The sequence below is a fragment of the Amblyraja radiata genome, chromosome 6 (genome assembly GCF_010909765.2).
Source record: "Amblyraja radiata isolate CabotCenter1 chromosome 6, sAmbRad1.1.pri, whole genome shotgun sequence".
In the NCBI taxonomy this organism is placed as follows: domain Eukaryota; kingdom Metazoa; phylum Chordata; class Chondrichthyes; order Rajiformes; family Rajidae; genus Amblyraja; species Amblyraja radiata.
Window position 1 is genome coordinate 38141222 of NC_045961.1, and position 22063 is coordinate 38163284.

A 22063-nucleotide genomic window follows, 5' to 3' on the forward strand; every position below is an offset into this window, starting at 1 on the left:
TTGGCTTCATCCAATTCGCTTCTTGTTCTTCTAACCCTATTCCCACTAAGGTGCAAAACTTCCACCCCTAATATTTATTTCCATGCTACCTAAAGTAGTTCACTTTCCTAAATTAATATACCCCGTCTCATCATATCTGCCATCAACACCTCGTCAGAAGATTAACCCTGGTAACCTACTGCCAATTGACCAACTTCCCTTTCTTTCCAAAACTCTAATCTGGTTCATTCCCCAAATCCATGCTCACTGTCCTCAGAACTCCAGGCTCAATTTGCCTTATACAGGTTCAACTCTCCTAGAAAACAAAAACAGCTGCCTTTAAAGATACAACATACTCTATAAAATATTGTCCAAATAAAAAATTATGTTCTTTTATCCTTCTGATATGTTTAAGGAGTTTGACAGATTCTTGATTGGTTAGCGTATTAGGGGTTATGGGGAGAATAGGATTGAGAGGGAAATATAGATCAGCCATGATTGAAGGGCAGAGTAGACTTGATGGGCGAAAAGGCCTAATTTTGCTCCCAGAACTTATGAACTCATGCAATGTCTGCATACTTGACATATTGGATTCATTTAAGTCACAGTTTTAATATTCTCATCCCTGTTTTCAATTCTCTCCTTGGCCACATTCTTTGTTTTCTCTGAAATGCTCAGAAATATCTGCACTCGTCCAATATTTGTCTCTTGGGCCTCTTCAGTTTTAATGACATCATCATTGATGGGGTATACTTAACCTGCAAATATGCTGAGCTCTAAAATGTCCTTTAATCTTTTTGCTTCTCCCAACTCTTTTTCCTCCATCAAGACTTTCTTTAGAAGCAACCTCTTTGAAGCTTTTGTTCTTCTACCCTATCATCTCTTGCCATGACTTGGTGCCAAATATTGATAGGTGATACTCCTGTGAAATACTTTGCTATGTTTTACTGTGGTAAAGATGGTGTATACATTCAAGTGCAAGAGTTCTTCATTCGCTGTAAATTGCCAGGGAATATCGTGAAGAAAGGAAAGTTGAAAGGTGGTGTAGAAATTCAAAGTTTTAATTCAAGTCTTTATTCTTTCAACTAGACCTCTCATTCACTGAAAAGGTTAACAGTTTAGACAATGGGACCTTCTGTTCCCCGCTGTGGCGGTGCTGGGCCAAATGGAATTTAGTGACTGTACCCAATCGAGATGGGGCGGGACAGTGATGCAGTTGAGAGAGTTGTTGCTTCACTGTGCCAGGGACCCAGGTGCATTCTTGACCTCGGATGTTGTCTGTGTAGAGTTTGCATCACCATGACCCTGTCACCACGTGAGTTTCCTCCGGGTGCTCCGTTTTCCAAAGACGTGCGGGTTTGCAGGGTATTGGCCTCTGTAAAAATTGTTCTGAGTTTGTTGGAAGTGGATGCGAAAGTGAGATAACAGAACTAGCGCGAATGGATGATCATTGGTCGGCGTGTTCAGTGGGCCGAAGGGCCTGGGTCCATGTTGCATGTTTAAAGACTTTATCAGCAAGGATTCAGGAGGAATAAGTACTTACAGCATGTAAATGGAGCAAGATACATTAATAGCCTACACATGGCCCCATGTAATATCTAAAATATCTGAACAAGTAATTCTCCATTGCATCATATAGCCTTATTAGTGGCCTTCATAATATCCTGCATGATGTATGAAATAAAATGGGGTTTTCACTGAAATTGATGCATGGATTTCCAGCACGTCCACACTTCAGGTTTGTCATATCCACCATTCTCTTTCTGTTTGTCCATTTTGCTTTTTGCTTGCCTTTCTCATTGCCTCATCTCCAGTGCTATCGCAGTGCCACTTTGAAAATTGATCTGAAGTAAAACAAGCAATAAAAAAGGAAATATGCTAATCTAAGCAAACAAAGTGTCTCTAAAGCTGCCAATACCAATCTGCTGATTTAGTAAAATGGGATTGGTATTTCTGAATGATCAAAAATAATCAAAATAAAATAGCAGAATTGAAATCATCGGATTTCAGAATTGCTTAGAAACATATTTCAGATGGCTTTTCCCCAGTAGGTAACATCTTTAATCTGCAAAATAAAGTCCTAAATGAAAACAGTTAAACTAAAATACATTTCACAATGACCACATTAAATCTCATTGACTTATCTGTTTTCTCATGAACCATGTTCGTTATGTTACCTACTTATTGTATTAAATACAAATTTGTGTTTTGTGTTCTTAGTATTATTTTTTTTCATAATCACAAAATGCTTACAGCACAGAAGGAGGTCAATTGGTCTCTCAGGTCCACACCAGCATTGTGCGACATCTATGAATCCAGCCTTAGCCTCCTTCCATTTTTCCCATGCCTACGCATTTTATGTTGAGAAACTTTAACAGATCCCGCTGCGGCACTGTGGGTCAGCGGTAGAGTTGCTGCATTACAACACCAGAGACCCGGGTTCGATCCTGACTATGGGTGCTGTCTGTATGGAGTTTGTACGTTCCCAATGATTAGCGGAGTTCTGCAAGGGTCGGTGCTGGGGCTGCCACTCTTCACGTTTTATATTAATGATTAATATTAATATTTGGACGAGGGGATTGAAGGTTTTGTGGCCAAGTTTGCGGATGATACGAAAATAGGTGAAGGGGCAGGTAGTGTAGAGAAAGCAGGGACTCTGCAGAAGGACTTGGACAGGCTGGGAGAGTGGGCAGAGAAGTGGCAGATGGAATATAGTGCAGCAAAGTGTGGAGTCATGCATTTTGATAGTAGGAATAAAGGCGTAGAGGTGATCGCTGGGCCGAAGGGCCTGTTTTTGCGCTTTATCTTAAAGCCTAAATATCTAAAGGCTAAAGTGTTTTGAATGTTACGACTGAATCCGTCTCCTCCCCAACCTTGGATATTACATTCCAGACCCTTATAACTTGATACATAAAAATAAATACATTGTGCAACTTTGATGATCATACCACTCACCTTAATTTGAAGTTCCCTGGTTCATCACTCATCCAGCAATGGGAACAGTTTGTCCCTCACTCTTGTCTATCTGTACCTTTCATGATTATAAATTATCAGAACTCTTTTTGTCCAACGAGAACTGTCATTCTATTGACATGGCAAATGACAGTCATCCCTTGAGTCAGTTTGGTAAATATCTTCTGAGCCTTCACCATTGCTAAAATATGGTGTCCAGAAATTGTTGTGATCTTGCCACTGTTTTATTAAAGTTTGTCATGATTTCCTTGAACTAGTACTCTATACCATCACCTCTGAACCCCAAGTACAATTTCTTTATCACTTTTGTATGGCCATAGAGACATGCAGTGGCCCAACTTACCCAACAAATCCCATCTTACACTCGTCCCACCTACCTGCATTTGGCCTATATCTCTCTCAGCCTATCCTATCTTTGGACCTGTCCAAATGTTTTTTAAACATTGTGTTAATACCTGCCTAAACGACCTCCTCCAGCATCTCATTCCATACACCTCCCACACCTTGTGTAAAAAAAGCTACCCCTCAGGTTCCGATTAAATCTTTCCTCCCTCACCTTAAACCCATGTTCTCTGGTCCTGGCTCCTTCTCACCCTCGTGCACCAACGTTAATGAACTTAACACATTTAGTCCCAACCTCTTTGTTCTTGTACCCATTACAGAACTGTGCCCTTGTTTATGCCGTTTTTTATTTTCCCTGCCAAAATATAACACCTCACTGTTCTCACCATTTTACTTCATCTGCCATAGAAACATAGAAACATAGAAAGTAGGTGCGAGAGTAGACCACCAGGTCCGTCGAGCCCGCACCGCCATTCGCTCATGGCTGAACACTAAACAGACACACTTACCCACAAACAGTAGACACAAGACACAGAACACAAGACACTACCCTCCCCTTTATACCGCTATCACCCCTCTCCACCCCAAGAACCTCGTGATCTCCTGGGGGAGGCAAAAAAACGGATAAAAACCCAGGTCCAATTCGGGAAAAAAATCCGGGAAATTCCTCTCCGACCCCAATCCAGGCGATCGACACTTGTCCAGGAGATCACTCAGGTCTTACTATACTAACCATACATAGGTCCATATCCCTGCCCTCTCCCCGTAGCCCCTTATCCCCTTGGCAGCTAAAAAACCATCTATTTTAGTCTTAAATATATTTAAAGTTTCTGCTTCCACTGCTCCCTGGGGCAGTGAATTCCATAAATTAACCACCCTCTGGGTGAAGAAGTTCTTCCTCATCTCAGTTTTAAAAGAGCCCCCCCTTATTCTGCAACTATGTCCTCTAGTTCTAGTTTCCCCGATCATTGGGAACATCCTCGGTGCATCCACCCGATCAAGGCCCCTCACGATCTTATATGTTTCAATGAGATCGCCTCTCATTCTTCTAAACTCCAAAGAGTAGAGTTCCAGCCTACTTAACCTTTCCTCATATGTCAATCCCCTCATTGCAGGAATTAATCTTGTAAACCTTCGCTGCACTGCCTCCAGGGCTAGTACATCCTTTCTTAAGTATGGACCCCAGAACTGTACACAGTATTCCAAATGTGGTCTCACTAATACTGTGTACAGCTGCAGCAAGACCTCCGTGTTTTTATACTCAATCCCCCTAGCAATAAAGGCCAAAACTCCATTGGCCTTCCTGATTGCTTGCTGCACCTGCATACTAACTTTTAGTGATTCATGTACTAATACCCCTAGATCCCTTTGCGTTGCATTACAACGCAGCTCCTCCTCATTTAGAAAATAACTTGCCCTATCATTTTTTTTCCCAAAGTGAATGACTTCACATTTATTAGTATTAAATTTCATCTGCCAAGTTGTTGCCCACTCACCTAGCTTATCTATATCCTTTTGCAGACTCTTCCTATCCTCCTCATCCCCTACTTTTCCTCCCATTTTTGTATCGTCCGCAAATTTTGATATATTACACTTGGTTCCCTCCTCCAAATCATTTATATAAATTGTGAACAACTGGGGTCCCAGCACCGACCCTTGCGGAACCCCGCTAGTTACCGGTTGCCATCCCGAGTATGAACCATTTATCCCCACTCTCTGCTTCCTATTTGTTAGCCAATCCTCTACCCATGCTAATATATTACCCCCAATCCCATAATTTTTTATTTTTAGCAATAGTCTCTTATGTGGCACCTTGTCAAAAGCCTTTTGGAAGTCCAAGTATACCACATCCACCGGTTCCCCTTTATCCACCCGGGTTGTTACTTCCTCAAAGAATTCGAGCAGATTCGTTAAACAGGACTTCCCCTTCACAAAACCATGCTGGTTCTGTCCGATGAAGTCATGTTTATCCAAGTGCCCCGTTAGTGTTTCTTTAATAATTGTCTCTAACATTTTACCCACCACCGATGTTAGACTAACCGGTCTATAGTTACCCGCCTTCTGTTTACTTCCTTTTTTAAATATAGGTGTTACATTGGCCATTTTCCAATCCACTGGGACCGTTCCTGCCTCCAGGGAGTTTTGGAAAATTATCACCAATGCATCCACAATCCCCACCGCTATCTCCCTCAAGACCCTTGGATGTAATCCATCAGGCCCAGGGGATTTATCCTCCTTCAGTCTCATTAATTTCCCTAATACCACCTCCTTGGTGATCTTAATAGTATTTAGCTCCTCCATTCCTACCGCCCCCTGTTTATCCAGCGTTGGAATATTTTTTGTGTCTTCTATGGTGAAGACTGATACAAAATACTCGTTTAATGCCTTTGCCATTTCCATGTTCCCCACCAACAACTCTCCAGTCTCACCCTCCAATGGACCAACGTTCACCTTAGCCACCCTTTTTCTTTTTATATAGCTATAAAAACTCTTACTATTAGTTTTTATGTTGTTCGCTAAATTCCTTTCATAGTCTATTTTCCCCGTCTTAATTAATCTCTTAGTTATTTTTTGCTGACCTTTAAATGCTTCCCAATCCTCTACCCTCCCACTATCTCTGGCTACCTTATATGCCCTTGCCTTCAGCCGAATACTATCCTTTATAGTTTTGCTGAGCCATGGCTGCCTGTTCTTACCCTTACCCCTTTTTTTCTTCATAGGAATAAATTTTTCTTGAAGGTTATACAGTATACCCTTAAACGTACACCACTGCTCATGTACCGTCTTATTCTTGAGTCTGCTATCCCAGTCAACTTTGATCAGCTCAGTCCTCATACCTTCATAATCCCCCTTATTTAGACTAAGCACCCTAGCCTGAGTTTCAACCTGCTCCCCTTCTATTTGAATATGGAATTCGACCATATTGTGGTCACTTGTTCCCAACGAGTCCCTAACTATGACATTTTTAATTAATCCTGCTTCATTACACAGGACCAGATCCAAGATTGTCTCCCCCCTTGTCGGTTCTGTGACATACTGTTCTAGGAACCCGTCTCTAATACATTCTATAAACTCTTCCTCTAGTCTACCCTGCCCAGTTTGGTTTGCCCAATTAATATGAAAATTGAAGTCCCCCATGATTACAGCAGTTCCCTTTTTACATGCGTCAACTATTTGCAGATTTATGTTCTGACTAACAGCGTCACAGCTATTTGGAGGTCTATAAATTACACCCACTAGTGTTTTTTTCCCCTTATTATTCTCTATCTGTACCCAAGCTGTTTCACTATCCTGATCCTTCAACGCAATATCCTTCCTCTCTATTGCCGTTATTCCCTCCCTTATTAAAAGGGCCACCCCTCCTCCCTTTCTTTCCTGTCTATCTTTGCCATCTCCACCCCCATTCCACCAGCCCGCTAATACATCCTTCGTGTTATTTTATTGTCCACCTCACAGTTCACTCGGCCTCCAAGTTTTGTGTCACACTCAAATTTAGAAATTACGCTCTCTGTAATTATGTCCCAATGTCAACTCTTGGTCATTGAACGCTTGCCTGGAGTCGAAAAAATAGCCTTTTGTTACTCTACTACTCTCTCTTTCCATTGCCAATGTTCTATCCATGTTACTGTACCATCTTTTATTTCATGATCTTTAATCTTGATGACCAGCCTATTGAATAGCATGTTAACAATTGCCTTTTGAAAGTTCTTATCTATCCAGTAATTCAATTCCCTTTTCACTGCATTCTATTACTTTATCAAAACGCTCTTTATTTATAAACAATTTGCCTTTAGCACATCAATGCTGCCTTTCTCTAATGATTCCCCATTAATTAAGTGGCTACTAATCCTGTCCTGATTATTGTTTCTTGGATTTTGTTCCACCAACAAACTAGTCTGCACTTGTTCTGTTGACCTGGCACACTTATTTAGACAAAAGGGTAACATTTGCAATTTGCTACCATTTGTATGTGAAGATGTTTAGAAGACTCTGTCCAGGGTGTACAGTTTCTTCCATTCGTCCTCTCGACAATCTAGGCTGCACTTGAAATTGCCAAGATGATTTATCCATTTTACATGCAGCCAACCTTTTAATGCAAAACACAAATTACTCAAGGAACTGAGCGGGTCAGGCAGCATCTGAAGAGGGAATGGATAGGCTATGTTTCAGGTCTAGTCTGAAGAAGGGTGCCAACCCGAAATGCCATCTGTCAATTTCCTCTTTAGATGTAGCAATGTTACAAAATTTTGAGATTTTAAAAATCAAGTCTGTAATTTATCCCATCAGATAAAGCATAAAAATAAGTTTAATTTGACACCTAATTCACTTTCATATCTCAAGTATTTAAAAAGTTATGGCCATTTTCATACTGGGAAATGAGCATCTTGTTCCCTATTGATTTTCTATTGACATAACAAAAAAGTTGTGATCGTGAACAGTCAAAAGCCCATAACTTTCTTAAAAATTAAGAGAACTGAATGAAATTTTCAGTTATCATAGATTGAAGCATTCTGAAACAAATATAAAATAATCTTACTTGGATGACCTGAAATTAAAGCATATAATTAGTTAGTTACCTAATTGTAGCTAATTTCAGACTTCAATTACTAGATCTAAACATCTATCCATTTCTTAATAAATTATTAACATTTTTAAATAGCCTAAATGTCCAAATAATATTCACAAATAATTCACAATAAAACATGATTTTTAAATCTCATTTACATTAATTTATAGACCAAATGGAAGGAATTCAGTGTTCAATTGCTGTAAATAAATGCCCATTTAAATCAGCTTTCTAGTGGGATCCTGTGGAACGCGCTGGTTTAGAACGTTCACATTGCGGTAGATTTGTGCCCCAAATGCCGAGAAAAATACTGCGCGATATAATGGGGCCAAATTGAGCTACTCGCAATATTAAATTTTGTATAAAGGGATCTTTAGAAGCCCTTTTTAATGTAAAAATATACAACCTAACTTCTGCTATTTGCTTTATGAGACTCTGCGGTTGCTGGCGGTCGCGGGTTTAGAGATTGATTTTTAAACTACTATAACTATTATTCAAGGCCTTTAAACCTAATAATAGCTTTTGCGACGGGGTCTTCCAGCGATTTTTCGTTAATAATTAACTAGGCTGAACATCTTCGATTTGAACAGCCTAGAGAAAATCGCGTTTTAAACCCGCCCCCTCTAAACGGCGCCAAAATCGCGCACACCCGCAACGGCAGATTTTCAAAGACGCTTCAGGTACGCTTTGCAACATACCTATTAGATGCTGCCTGACCTACTGAGCACCTCCAGCACTTTGTGTTTTACTCAGGATTCCAGCATTTGCAGTTCCTTGTGTATGCATTTTTAATACATTTCTCAATTGTCAGTATAACTAGAATCGGTGGAGTTGCGGCTTTACAGCGCCAGAGTCCCAGGTTCGTTCCTGACTATGGGTGCTGTCTGCACAGAGTTTGTACGTTCTCCTATGACCACGTGGGTCCTGGTGCTCCGGTTTCCTCCCACACTCCAACGATGTACAGGTTTATAAGTAAATTGGCTTCTGTAAATTGTAAATCGTCCCCAGTGTGTAGGATAGTGCTAGTGTACGGGGTGATTGCTGGTCGGCGCAGACTCGTTGTGCCGAAGGCCCTGCTTCCACGCTGTATCTCTAAAGTCTGCTGTCAGACATTTGTCATGTTCTTTTCATTTCTTGTTTTCTTTTTTTATTTCCCCTCTGAACTTCCTATAAGCATCTGTCTCACGCCCCATTTAGATGCTCTTTTTGTTGTCTGTCCTTCGGTGCCCAGCGAGTTTTCCTGTCAACAGAGGATATTGCAGCTGCCTCACAGCTCCGATGACCCTTGTTCAACCCTGACCTAGGGTGCTTTCTGTGTGGAGTTTACACACCCGCCCTGTCTCCTCTGGGTGCTTTAAGTTTGTGCGTGTGGAATCTGTTGGGACAATGATGGGAAATGAATTGGGAAGGATTGTTGTACAAAATGGATGATCGATGATTGCCACAAGCTTGAGGGGCCCGGGGGCCTGTTTCTGTGCTGTATGCATGATTTCAGCAACAAGACTTGAGCAACAATAGTAACCAGGAAAGGCATGATGTCTGTTATCTGCAAATAACAGTGGGAGCACGCACATTATTTGCCATGGGTGGATTCAGTCCGTTTAAATTGAGTCTACAACTCTTCCACTCTATCAATATACCCCGCTATTGCCAATGTTACATTCATGTGGCACATTAATGCTGTCAGTTATTGCAGAGTTACAAGTGATTCGGTATTATGAGTAATTGCTTGTTAAAAATTGACGGAGACTGTGCAGACACATGTCAGATATCTTTAAATCTACGCAAAAAATAAATTTCTTTCAGCATTTAATAAGCATGTCAAGGATTACTGCCATATGACAGTGCGCTAAAAAAGATTGGACTTTGCGACTGCGTAGTTTGTTTGCGGGGAAATGGCCATCCGGAAAGCAAAATGCTTTTAAAAGTGTGATGGCGAGAGTTGAAATCATGCATGTCCCTGTCAGTGAAGGGCAAGGCAGGTAGGGGTAAGGAACGGAGGCAAACTGGAAAAAGGAGGCGTGGATCAGGTATAGGCAAATGGGAGTGCATTCCTGGAGTGGCACAGGGGAATGAGGAGCATACTTAAGAAGGAAATCAGAAAGGCAAAAAGCGGGCATGAGATAGCACTGCCAGATAAGATTAAGGAGAATACAGCCCAGTGGTATGAATATTGATTTCTGTAACTTCAATTAACCCCGGCATTCTCTCTCTCTCTCTCTCTATCCCGCCCCCACCGAATTCACACCAGCTTCTCATTTACACCCAATAAATAGCTAACAATGACCTGTTTCCTTCATCGGTGTGACTTTTTTTGCATATCTTTCATTCATTGTTCTTTATCTCTATATCATCAGCTCTGTCTCTCGTTTCCCTTTTCCCTGACTAGTCTGAAGAAGGGTCTCGACCCGAAACATCACCCATTCCTTCCATCCAGAGATGCTGCCTAAGGAGAATACAAAGTGATTTTATATCAAGGAAAAAATTGCAGCCAGAGAGTGAATAAGGCCCATCAGAAACCAAAGTGATCACCTATGGAGCTGCAAAAGATGGGCAAGGTCCTCAATGAATATTTCTCCTCTGATTTTACCACGGGTAAACACATGAAGATGGGGGAACTTGGGAAAGTTAATGCCTATGTCTTGAGGACAGTTTGTATTAGCGTTGAGGAAGTGCTGTATCAGAAAATCAGAAAAACTGCAGATGCCAGAAATCTAATTTAAAAAAAAACAAATGTTGGAAACATTCGACTTGTCTGGCAGCACCTGTGGAAAATGAAATGCAATCCTCGTATCAGAACACTTCAAGTCATAAACACTTCATTCATCAGTCTTGAGGGCAAAGGAAATGTTTTTGGTTTACTTAATGCAAGTTTGTAGATTACTCTAAAATGGTACATTCAGCAGTAATTTAGCGGGTGATAATTGATGCAGATCTTATCCATTGGTCTACATTGGTCGTGATGAATTGGGACAAGGAACAATCCTGCATTTCCTCTGTTCCCCACTGTACCAGCCACATAAATACTGCCACTACGAAGGCAAGTCAAAGATTGGCTCTCTCTCCTGGTGAGTGACTCACCTCTGATGCCTTTCCATAGTACAAGTCAGGAATATACATGAGGAAAAATCTTTTCACCCAGAGAGTTGTGAATCTGTGGAATTCTCTGCCACAGAAGGAGGTGGAGGCCAATTCACTGGATGTTTTCAAGAGAGAGTTAGATATAGCCCTTAGGGCTAATCAAGGGATATGGGGAGAAAGCAGGAACGGGGTACTGATTTTCGATGATCTGCCATGATCATATTGAATGGCGGTGCTGCCTCGAAGGGCCGAATGCCTGCTCCCGCAGCTATTTTCCATGTTTCTATACAAGAGTACTCTTCACCTACCTGCAATTTCAACAACATTCAGGAAGCTAAATATCATTCAGGGAATAGCAGTCCACTTAATTGAGATTATTTCCACCATCCTCAAAGGACAGTTCCTCCATCACTCAGGTATTGTGGCCGCAGTATGTGTAATGGTCAAATTCCATATCAGATACTTACCTGCCTTCCTCTGAAAGAATCTGCCATCGCTACTACCTTTTCTGAGCAAACTGCTCAGAAAAGGGCAGTAGATGCAAAGGAATATAACTACCAACTGGTTCTAAAGCCCTCCAAATTGCTCATCGTCCTTTCTTGGAAATGTAGCGTCATTCCTTCACCATCTCTAGGTCTTAATCTACGACTATGATGGTTCGAGGCAGCAACTTGACACTCCGTCCTCAAGAGTAATGCCTTGCCAGCAATGCCAATCCCACAAAAAATGACCATGCAAAAATAAAATGAATGGGCAATAAAAATTGCTTTCAGGAAAAAATATTACAATTCATTTGACAACTGTAAAAAATGATGCTTCAGTTTGAATTTTATTTGAAATACAAGATTTAGAAGCGCAGCCAGCTTAGTAAATATTTACTCTGTAAAGGTCTGACTCTATCATTGTCGATGTCTCAATTTAGTTGGATGATCTTTTGAATTATCCCTGTTACGAAGCCAGCCAGAGAAAATTGGATTTTAAATAAACTAGTATGAAAAGAAAGTGTAACATTCTGTTATAAGAACGGACGATTACTAAAGTGGTCTTAAAAAGAAATGTAACTTGGAGAACTGTGGTCATTAAGTTACCACCATTGGTTGGTGCCCAGCTAGAGGATTAGATTTTATTGTGAAATATCTTGGGGTTAGAGTTTGGGAGAGTTAATGAGTTTTAATGCAGAGATAGCCCATTGGTTATTTTTTAGTACCTGCATTTGAGAATTTTGTGCAGTATTGGTTTGACATAACTGCAGGATAGATTATTCCACTGCGACTGTTCTCTGAGTAAAATTCAACGTTTACTCGTGTAATTGCTGATTTGCCTGCATTGTCTGCATTGCCTGCACATTGGTAGTAAAAGTGACCATTGCCACACAGGGGAAAATAAATCAAAGGCAACATATGAATAAACAAACCTGTTACTGTATTCGACATGCAATAAGTACGGCTTGATAAAATCAGAATTCTCAGACATTGGTATGCAGTTGGTAGCCATTTGACCTTTGTGCCTATGGTGGTGAAAAATGAGCAGACATGCCCAGCCTTCTAGCTGTAGAAACAAAGAACGGCTGATGCTGGTTCATACCAACAATAGACACAAAGTGTTGGAGTAACTCAGCTGGTTAGGCTTCTAGCTCCCAGTTAATGGGCCTTGTAGGGTTTGCACATGGAATCAAATATTTTTTATCAATATTAATAAGAACATTGATGTCAACCACAACGGTTAACAATCAATCTGCTGGAGCAACTTGGCTGATTGAGCAACATCTCTGGGTGGAAAGGAATGGTCAATACTTCGAGTTGAAACCTGTAACAGCACTGGAAGTGGAGAAGGGGGCGATAGCCAGAATGTAGAGGAGATGGGCGAGTAGTGAGACAGATGGGAGGATGAATGGTGGACCGAGAATGGGTAAAGAATGATGAGCATATGGGCTGGATGGTAGAAACAAGGAACTGCAGATGCTGGTTTATGGAAAAAAAGGACCCAAGTCAGAGGGTCAGGCAGCTTCTCTGTAGAACATGGATAAGTCACATTTTGGATCTGGACCCATACCCACATTCTCCCTGTGACCACGTGGGTTTTCTCTGGGTGGAAAAAGATGTGCAGGTTTGTAGGCTAATTGTCTTCTGTAAATTGTCCCCAGTATGTGGGATAGAACTCGTGTATGGTGATTGTTGGTCAGCGCGGTCTCGGTGGTTCGAAGGGCATGTTTCCTCACTGCACCTGTAAAACTAAACTAAATATCTAATCAAAAAGAGGGCATAACTTTAACGTGATATTTGAATTTGAACATTCAAATGAATCTGCTTCCAAATGCATCATAAATCCCACTACTACAGAATACCTCTCTTTATCCCGCTCATTTATAGTAAGTCCAGGAATTGATGCCTTACAGATCCAGAGACCCGGATTCGATCCTGACTATGATGCTGTCTGTATGGAGTCGGTCAGAAGGAATAGGAATAGAATTAGGCCATTCGGCCCATCAAATCTACTCCGCCATTCAATCATGGCTGATCTATCTCTCCCTCCTAATGCAATTCTCCTGCCTTCTCCCCATCATCTATGTCACCTGTACTATTCACCTGTACGTTCTCTCTGTGACCACGTGGGATTTCTCCAGGTGCTCTGGCTTCTTTCCACATTCCAAGGATATGCAGGTTTGTAGGTAATGGGCTTCTGTAAATTGTTCCTAGTGTGTAGGATGGAACTAGTGTATGGGTGATTGTTGGTTGGCACCAACTTGGTGGGCTGTACTGTTCTATGTTGGCAAGAAGCTGCCAAAAATAATGTAATGTAACATGCTGTTTCCACTCTGTATCTCTAAACCAAACTAAGAATGAGGATAGAATTAATCAAATGGCCCAGTACCGACCCGAATTCAGAATGTGGCCAAAGTGCTCCCAGCTCCTTGCAAAGGCTCCTCAAGAACATTGAAGAACTGAGGTCCTATTTGTATGAGCAGAGGCTTGGGATCAGTCCCGTGCACAGCCACTCCAAGCTAGCCTTAAACTTCCCTTATTTTATCAGACAACATTCACACCTGTGCCAATTTGCTGGGCGTATCCACTTCCTCCACTAGGCCTCTTCACTGCCACTCTTGGATTTACCATCTTTATCCCTCTCATTTGTAGTACTGTAAGTCCAGGAATTGGTTAATTTAGAAAGATCCCTCTGTTTAACGTTTCACCGTTATACCGACAAAAATGTTTTGATGGGTACAGGCCTGAATTAATCGGCGTTTTGAAAAGATTGCTGCATCGGTTGTACTCTAGCCAGGTTTCTGATATTTATCACTTTTAAATGTCGGGGACAAATCCAGACTTTGTGGAACAGTGGATGTTACTGATGTGTTGACTTGTAAATCTTGTTGACAGTAACACCATAGGGACTTAGATAACCAGGTTCCCACCGCATCCTGTTTGTATTTGCCTGAATAGCTTCTTCAGAATTTCCTTTCAGCTCACATCTAACTTTGAACATTCATGATCGAGGCCCTCAGTTTCTCACGACTGACCATTTTCTTTTTTTCTCTCTCTGCCCATCACCATCTTCCCTCTCCTTCCAGTCACGGCCCAGCATTCCCCTCGGCCCAGCATTGTAGTCATGCCTGGGCTTTAACCCTTGGCCAGTGAGAGGTGCAACTGCCCGATAAGGAACAGCATCAGGTATAACTGGAAATCATTGATCAGCCTGACAATGCAGGGCAAGAAGCGCATGGTAGGCAGAGTTAACTGACCCCACAACCATTGAGCAAAATAACAAAAGTGCTGGAGTAACTCAACAGGTCAGGCAGCAATTTTGGAAGGTATGGATAGGTGACATTTCAGGTCAGGATCCTTCTTCAGACAGATGGAGTAGGGGGGAGAAAGCAGATTCAGTCTGTCAGGAAAAGATCAGTTGCCCTACCAGGACAAGATGCATCGCATCAGGATAATTCCTTTTGCTCATCTATAGAACTTGGAGAGCTTCATCATGGGCATGCCTCATCTTCACAGATGCCATAGAAAGTACAAATGCTGAAGTGCTTTCTTGATCACTGCATTAGTGTGAAGGGACCAAGTTAGATAGCTGGTGGTATGATTGCCTAGAAACCTGAAGCTGTCAACTATTACTGCAGCAGCTCCATCGATAGGGATGGGATGTGTTCAGCACCCACTTTCCCTTCCTTACGTCAACAAATAACTCTTTCATCTTGTTGAGGGATAGATTGTTGTTGTGACACTGAAATAAAGTTTCCAATCTCCTGTACACTGTCTTATCATTGTTGTTGATGTGGCCGACAACAGTGGTATCATCAGCAAACATAGAGATTGAGATGGCATTATAGTTTTCTTTGGCACCTCGTGCTTCAGTCTCTGTAAACTGGCAGCAGCAGCAGCAACAGGTATTCCGATGTACCAAAATGAGGGTGCGGGATGGTGATAAGCATACTTGATCATGGTGTTGCAGTGGTCTAGAAGTTTAACACCCCCATCTTCATTCTAGGTTGAGTTCTCAGAATTTAATATTAAAGTTAGAATTTTAGGTACCTATATTCCCTGCCTGGCTCCCTCCCCACTCTTCCCCCTCCCTCTCTCTCTACCACCCCACCTCCCTCCTCTCTCCTACCAACTTCCTCCTAACTTCCCTCCCTCCCAACTCACTTTCCCCCTCCCCCCCTCTCCCCCTCTCCACCTCTCACCCTCTCTCTCCCTCCCCACTCTTCCCCCTCCCTCTCTCTCTACCACCCCACCTCCCTCCTCTCTCCTACCAACTTCCTCCTAACTTCCCTCCCTCCCAACTCCCTTTCCCCCTCCCCCCCCTCTCCACCTCTCACCCTCTCTCTCCCTCCCCACTCTTCCCCCTCCCTCTCTCTCTACCACCCCACCTCCCTCTTCTCTCCTACCAACTTCCTCCTAACTTCCCTCCCTCCCAACTTCCCTCCCTCCCAACTCCCTCTCTCTCCCTCTCCCCCTCCCCCCCCCTCCCTCCCTCCCTCCCCTCCCTCTCCTACCCTCCCTCTCTCTGCCTCCCACTGTCCATCCCTCCATCCTTCCCTCTTCCTTTCCTACCCTTTCCTCTCCCCTTCCTACTTCCCTTCCCCATCCCTCCCTTTCTTCCTTTGCTCTTTCCTGGCGTATCTCCCCTCCCTCCCTCCCCCCCTCCTCCTCCTTCTCTCCACCCCTGCAACCCAAGCCCCCAGATGTGGCTTCAGGGTTTTCTGTTAGTTTGTTTCCTTTTTGTCTTCTCTCTCTCTATTTACTGTTTTCTAAAGTAATTGTTACCTCGACAATTTTAGGCTGCACCTTATAATTCCCTCACTTCTCTCCTCCCTCTGCAACTTAATACTCAGTTGCTTTCTCACTTTTTGATCCAAGGTCCTTGACCTGAAATCTTGACTGTTTTTCTCCCCACTGATACTATTTGACCTGCTGACGCTTCCAGCTTTTTTTGTTCTCGTAATAAATTATACCTGTCCAGATGGTTATTAATGAGTCAATTACCACGGACTCAGTTTCTTCTTATCAAATGAATTTAAAAAATGCCGTTGTTTACTCCCATTCAATATATAGTAATTTAAGACCCTATTAGCTAGAATTCTACTTGCATGCTGAAATAAAGCTAGCGAGAGTAAAAGACTATTTGGTTTCAGAATAACAAGGGTTGTTATTGATTGTTGGTGTCTTTTATTTTTTTAATTTGATCTGAGCTGTGTGATGATAATTTTTTACAATAGAGAAGCAGCTGAACAAGGGATGAGAGGAACAGAAAGCAAAGAAAGGAAAATAAAAGTAAGGTGTGTCAGAAAATGTTAACAACCCATGTGAAGTGAACTTCATTAGTGTTGAGGAAATGATTAAATAGTTTACATCAAATTAAATATTTTTTAAAGATGAAGGTCAAAATTTCAGAACATCTGAGGAAGCTTTGGAAGAGCTACCACTGGACTGTTGATGAAAAGAAAAGGGGTTAAATATAGTGAGGTTTGTCGCACTAAATTTTATGAAACGTTAACCATTGGAATGCTTGGGGAGGAGCAAATTGAAACATTGGCCATAGTTTTCCAAACATCTTTTGAAATGGATTTATGCCAAATAACTGAAGAATAACAAATATTCCAACATATCGTGAAGATACAATGAGGAAACAGGCTGTTTGGCTCAACCCGTCTCAGCTGAGATTTGCCATTCATTTTGGCATGTGGCCTTTCCTTGCTGTGTCCTCAGTGCTCTCCATTCCTTATTTCCCACCCAATCTAATGTTGACTGTTGATATGGTTTCTGCTTAATCATAAAACTTGCTTTAAGATGGAGTGGGCGCCGGAGGAGGGAGATGGCAGCCCTGCCGGCAGTCTGTATCTCGGATCACATTCTCCGGGCTCTGCGGCCTACCATCGCTGGAGCTGGAAGCCGCCTCGGACTGCCGTGAGCCCCACAGCGGGGTGCGGACTTACCATCAGAGCGGATCCCTTGCCTGGGATCGCTCCCACCGCGATCACCGTGGACTTACCAACAAGGGCACACAGACTCGGGAGAGGCTAGTCGGGAGCTCCAATGCCGCGGAAGGTTCGTCCAGCCCCGACGCAAGGTTTGATCGCCCGGCGCGGGGGAGCTGACATCCCCCGGATGCGGGAGCTGATCGCCTCGACGCGGAGGGCCCAAACGCCACCGGCTACGGGACTCAAGACCGTCCCGTCAACGGGGGGCTCGAGGCCCACGACCATGGAAGAACAACAAGGGAAGGACTTGGAACTTTATTTCGCATTCCATCACAGTGAGGAATGTGTAGGAGTCACTGTGATGGATGTTTATGTTAAAATGTGTTTTTTGAGTCTGTTGCTTTTTTAAATTGCATGACTGACCTGGCCAGTGAATTTCACTACACCAAGTGTATGTGACAATAAATGAACTTATGAACATATGGAGATCACTTAGTGGCCTCACCTCTCATTGTCTCTTGACCCTCGGTTCACAAGATTCCTCAACAAGTAATCAAATTTAAGAAATTATTTGTAAGGAAGCAAAGCACTTTATGACGTCTAATGCAAGATTTCGTTGACGCATTAGTCACTGGCAAATACAGTTCATGGCAGGTAAATATAAGGCAATAGATTGTGAAAGGAATTCCAACAAAAGGAACAGTAATAAAATGGCAGCACAATGGTGCAGCGGTAGAGTTCTGCCTTACTGCACTTGAGACCCAGGTTCGATCCTCACTACGGGTGCTGTCTGTATGGAGTTTGTATCTTCTCCTATGACCTGCGTTAGTTTTATCCGGGATCTCCGGTTTCCTCCCACTCTCCAAAGACGTACAGATTTGTAGGTTAATTGGCTTGGTAAAATTGGAAATTATCCCTCGTGTGTGATGGATAGTGTTAGTGTGCGGGGATCACTGGTCGGTATGAACTTGGTGGGCCGAAGGTCCTGTATCTGCGCTGTATCTCGAAACTAAACTGAGCTAAACAGTAATAAAACACAAATACTGTAAATACGCAGCAGGTTGAGCAGCATCTGTGGAGATGCCATGACAGAGTGCTCAGATTTCAGGATGATGATCTTTCATCAGGACAATGACCCAGGGATGCATGTACTTTAAAGGTCAACGACAATTAGAATAACCCATTAAAAGACAACTGCATTAGTCAAGTTCTTTGGATGGAAGTTTAGTTGACAATGCAGCCATGTATTGCTCAAGTTCACTGCCTTTACAAGGTAATCTATTGGCTTCAATTTGATGTGATGGCTTGTTATAGCACTTCAGAGGGAAATAATCACACAGGCCAAGAGATACATATTTGGTGGACTCGATAAAGTACAATCAGTCTCCATCTCGAAGAGAAAATGGTTATAGTAAGTACAAAAAATTGGAAAATACTCTCTGGAATAAAAAAGTTAAGGGGAAGCTAAAAAGGTTTTCAAATTTCTGAATGATGTTGAGAGATTAATTGTGTTTTGTGTAGTTAGATAATTAAGAATAAAGAGGTTTCTGTGGGAAAATATCATTGCAAGTATGATAGGGGAAAGCCAGCAGCGTTTTGGAACAAGTGCAGCAACCTTTTGCTACAAATGACTATTCAAGTCGGAACTATATTGTAATTTAAAAGTGAATTGAATAAGCTATTTTTATGAATAAATCTTAAAAGGGTGGAGAGATAAGGATTAGAGTTAGTGCTGGTACAGGCAGGCACAGTGGGTCAGTACCAACCTCCTGTGCTGTAATTTCTATAAATAATATCTCAGTCTGGGAATTTTCTTCCTCGAATGAAACTGTGCATTGCATTTTCCAACAGCAGCAGCTGGAAGTACTGCATGCTTTTAATATGGCCTGACCTTCACTTTGAATTTACAGCTCCAAACAGCTGCACAGAACAGCTGCAATTTACCCCAGAGGAAGCAAATTCATCTCAGAAAAATAAATCCAAAATTTGGGATCACAAATCAGAACATTTTTTATGAGTGTTCCCACAATAATGTGGCATGGCCAAAGGAACACTGGAAGAGAAGAAGGTCATTTAGCTCTTTGAGATCCTGACTTCAAACTTTGGAGATGCCTCGTGGAAACAGGCCCATCGGCCCACCAAGTCCGTGGGGACCAGCGTACACTGGCAATAACCTACACACTGGAGACAATTTACAATTTTACCAAAGTCAGTTAACCTACAAACCTGTATATCTTCACAATATGGGAGGAAACCTGAGAACCCACATGGGAAAACATACAAACTCCGTACAGACAGCACCCATAGTCAGGATCGAACCCAGGACTCTGGTGTTGTAAGGCAGCAACTCTATCACAGCACCACTGTGCCGCCCCATCCATTCATTAAGCTGTTGCCCTTCATTGTCATTATTGATCTATGATATAACCACTGTCTTTGTTCCATAAAACTCAACAGCTGGTCAAACACAAATCTATCAGAGAGTCCAGATATAGGTAGAGGTTTATTATTGTCATGTGTACTGAGGTACAGTGAAAAGCTTTTCTTTGCATGCTATCCAAATAGATCAGATATACAAGTCAAACACATGTACAATAGATACAGAATGCAGAATATAGTGCTCAGTATTGTAGTGCATCAGTTTCAGCGACAAAGCTCAATGTTGGCAAAGGGGTAGAGGTGAATTGGACAGTAACTGAGTAACTGAGGGGAAGAAGCTGTCCATGACTGATGTTGTGAGCTATCAAGCTTCTGTACCTTCTGACTGATGGGAGCAGGGAGAAGAAGGAATGACCTGGGTGGGTCATTATGGTATTGAAGGAGGTGATGCAGTCCACCAATTCCATGGTGAAGAAGAAACATAGATTCATATTGTTGATACTATTTCTCTTTCCACGGATATTGCCGGACCTGCTGAGATTTTCTTCTTTGGTATCAGATTTCTAATATTAGCAGTTTTTAAAATTTTAATTTACTGGTTAAGTCCATGCTATTCCTGGTAGAACAAACCAGTTAATCCTGTAAATGAGTTTCCCTCATTCCTCTCATTTTCCCTTTTGAAAGTCCTAATTGACCTTGTTTCTTACTCCTCTTACATCACCAACACACTGGGTAAAACAGATTTGCCTTTGTCTTTTGGACATCATTTTGAAACGGCATCCCTAGTCCAGGAAGCATCAGTTCAGGAGACCAACTTCTCAGTTTACCCTAATGATAACACCCAACTGTAATAAGTCTTCTCTCCAATTTTTGCTCCAATGCGATTAATTTCAGCTCCAGCAATCTCAGAGTTCATTAAAAAAAAACCACAATGTGCTGGAAGAACACAGCAGGTCAGGCAGCATCTCTGGAGGACATGGATAGGCAATGTTTCAGGTTCAGACTATTCATCAGATGGATTGTCGTAGGGGTAAGGGGTTGTGGGGTTACACCAGCACTTTTTTTGGAAACGAGCATCTACAGTTCCTTATGTCAGCACCTTACATTGAATTTTAAGGATTGACATAACATCAATTGCTGTTTACCAAAGATTTCCAAACCTCTATCACCCTTTGAATGTTGAGGAGCTGTGCTGGTGTCAGCCCTCATGTGCCAATGATAATATAATGGAGACTGGCTCTCAAGTGTTTTTTAAAAAAAATCATAACCTAAAGTTAAAGGTTGTTCCACTCAGGGCAAAGAAGATTTGGAGTAATGTGAAAAGTTTTGTGCCCCATATCTGATGAGAGACGTGCTGGCATTGGAGAGGTTGATCCCGGGGATGATTAGGTTAACGTACGATGAACATTTGAAGGAACTGGGCCTGTTTAGAAGGATGAGAGGTGACTGCTTAATGAAAGACCTGGATAGAGTGGATGTGGAGAGGATGTTTCTGCTTGTGGGAAAGTCTAGGACCAGAGGGCAAGGAGAAGAGAATGGAGGGCAATGAGTTCAGTGGAGAATACTAGTAAGCAAGGGTAATTTGAGATTAGGAATGAGGAAGTATTGGGGCTCTTGAAGAGCATTAAAGTGAATGAATCCCCAGGACCTGATGGGATTTATGACAGGTTATTGAGAGAGGCAAGGGAGGAGATTGCGGGAGCCATGACAAAGATCTTTGCATCTTCTCTGGCCACAGTTGAGGACTCGGAGGACTGGAGAATACCCAATGTTGTTCCTTCATTTAAGAAGGGAAGTAGAGAGTATCCAGGGAATTATAGGCCGATGAGCCTCACATCAGCGTTAGCGAAGCTATTCAAGTGGATTCTTTAGGACAGGATATATTTCCATGTGGAAGAGAATGAATTAATTAAGGACAGTCAGTGTGACCTTGTATGTGACAGATCATCTCTTATTAACGATTCAGTTTTTGAGGAGGTGACGAAGGTGATCGATGAGTGTGGGCAGTGGGTGAGTATCAGAGTCAGGAAGTCATGATGCACCTTGATATGGTTTTGGTTTGGCTGCATTTGGAATATTGCGTGCAGTTCTGGTCGCCCCATTGAAGTGATGAGATGCATAGATAGGGTGTACAGTCAGAAACTTTCTCCCAGGATGGAAACATCAAATACTAGGCATAGCTTTAATGTGAGAGGGACCAAGTTTAAAGGAGATCTGTGGGGCAAGTTGTTTTACATAGAGGGTAGTGAGTGCCTGGAGTGCTTTGTTGGGAGTGGTGGTGCAGGGGATAAGATAATGGCAGTTAAGAGCCTTTTGGATAG

At 42.3% G+C, this 22063-nt stretch overlaps 1 protein-coding gene across 10 annotated transcripts in view; it reads left to right on the top strand.

Moving 5' to 3' along the window:
- The window catches only part of tenm4 (teneurin transmembrane protein 4), a 549066-nt gene that overhangs the window by 237751 nt on the left and 289252 nt on the right, over positions 1–22063 (top strand). The gene's annotated exons all lie outside the window — the stretch shown is intronic.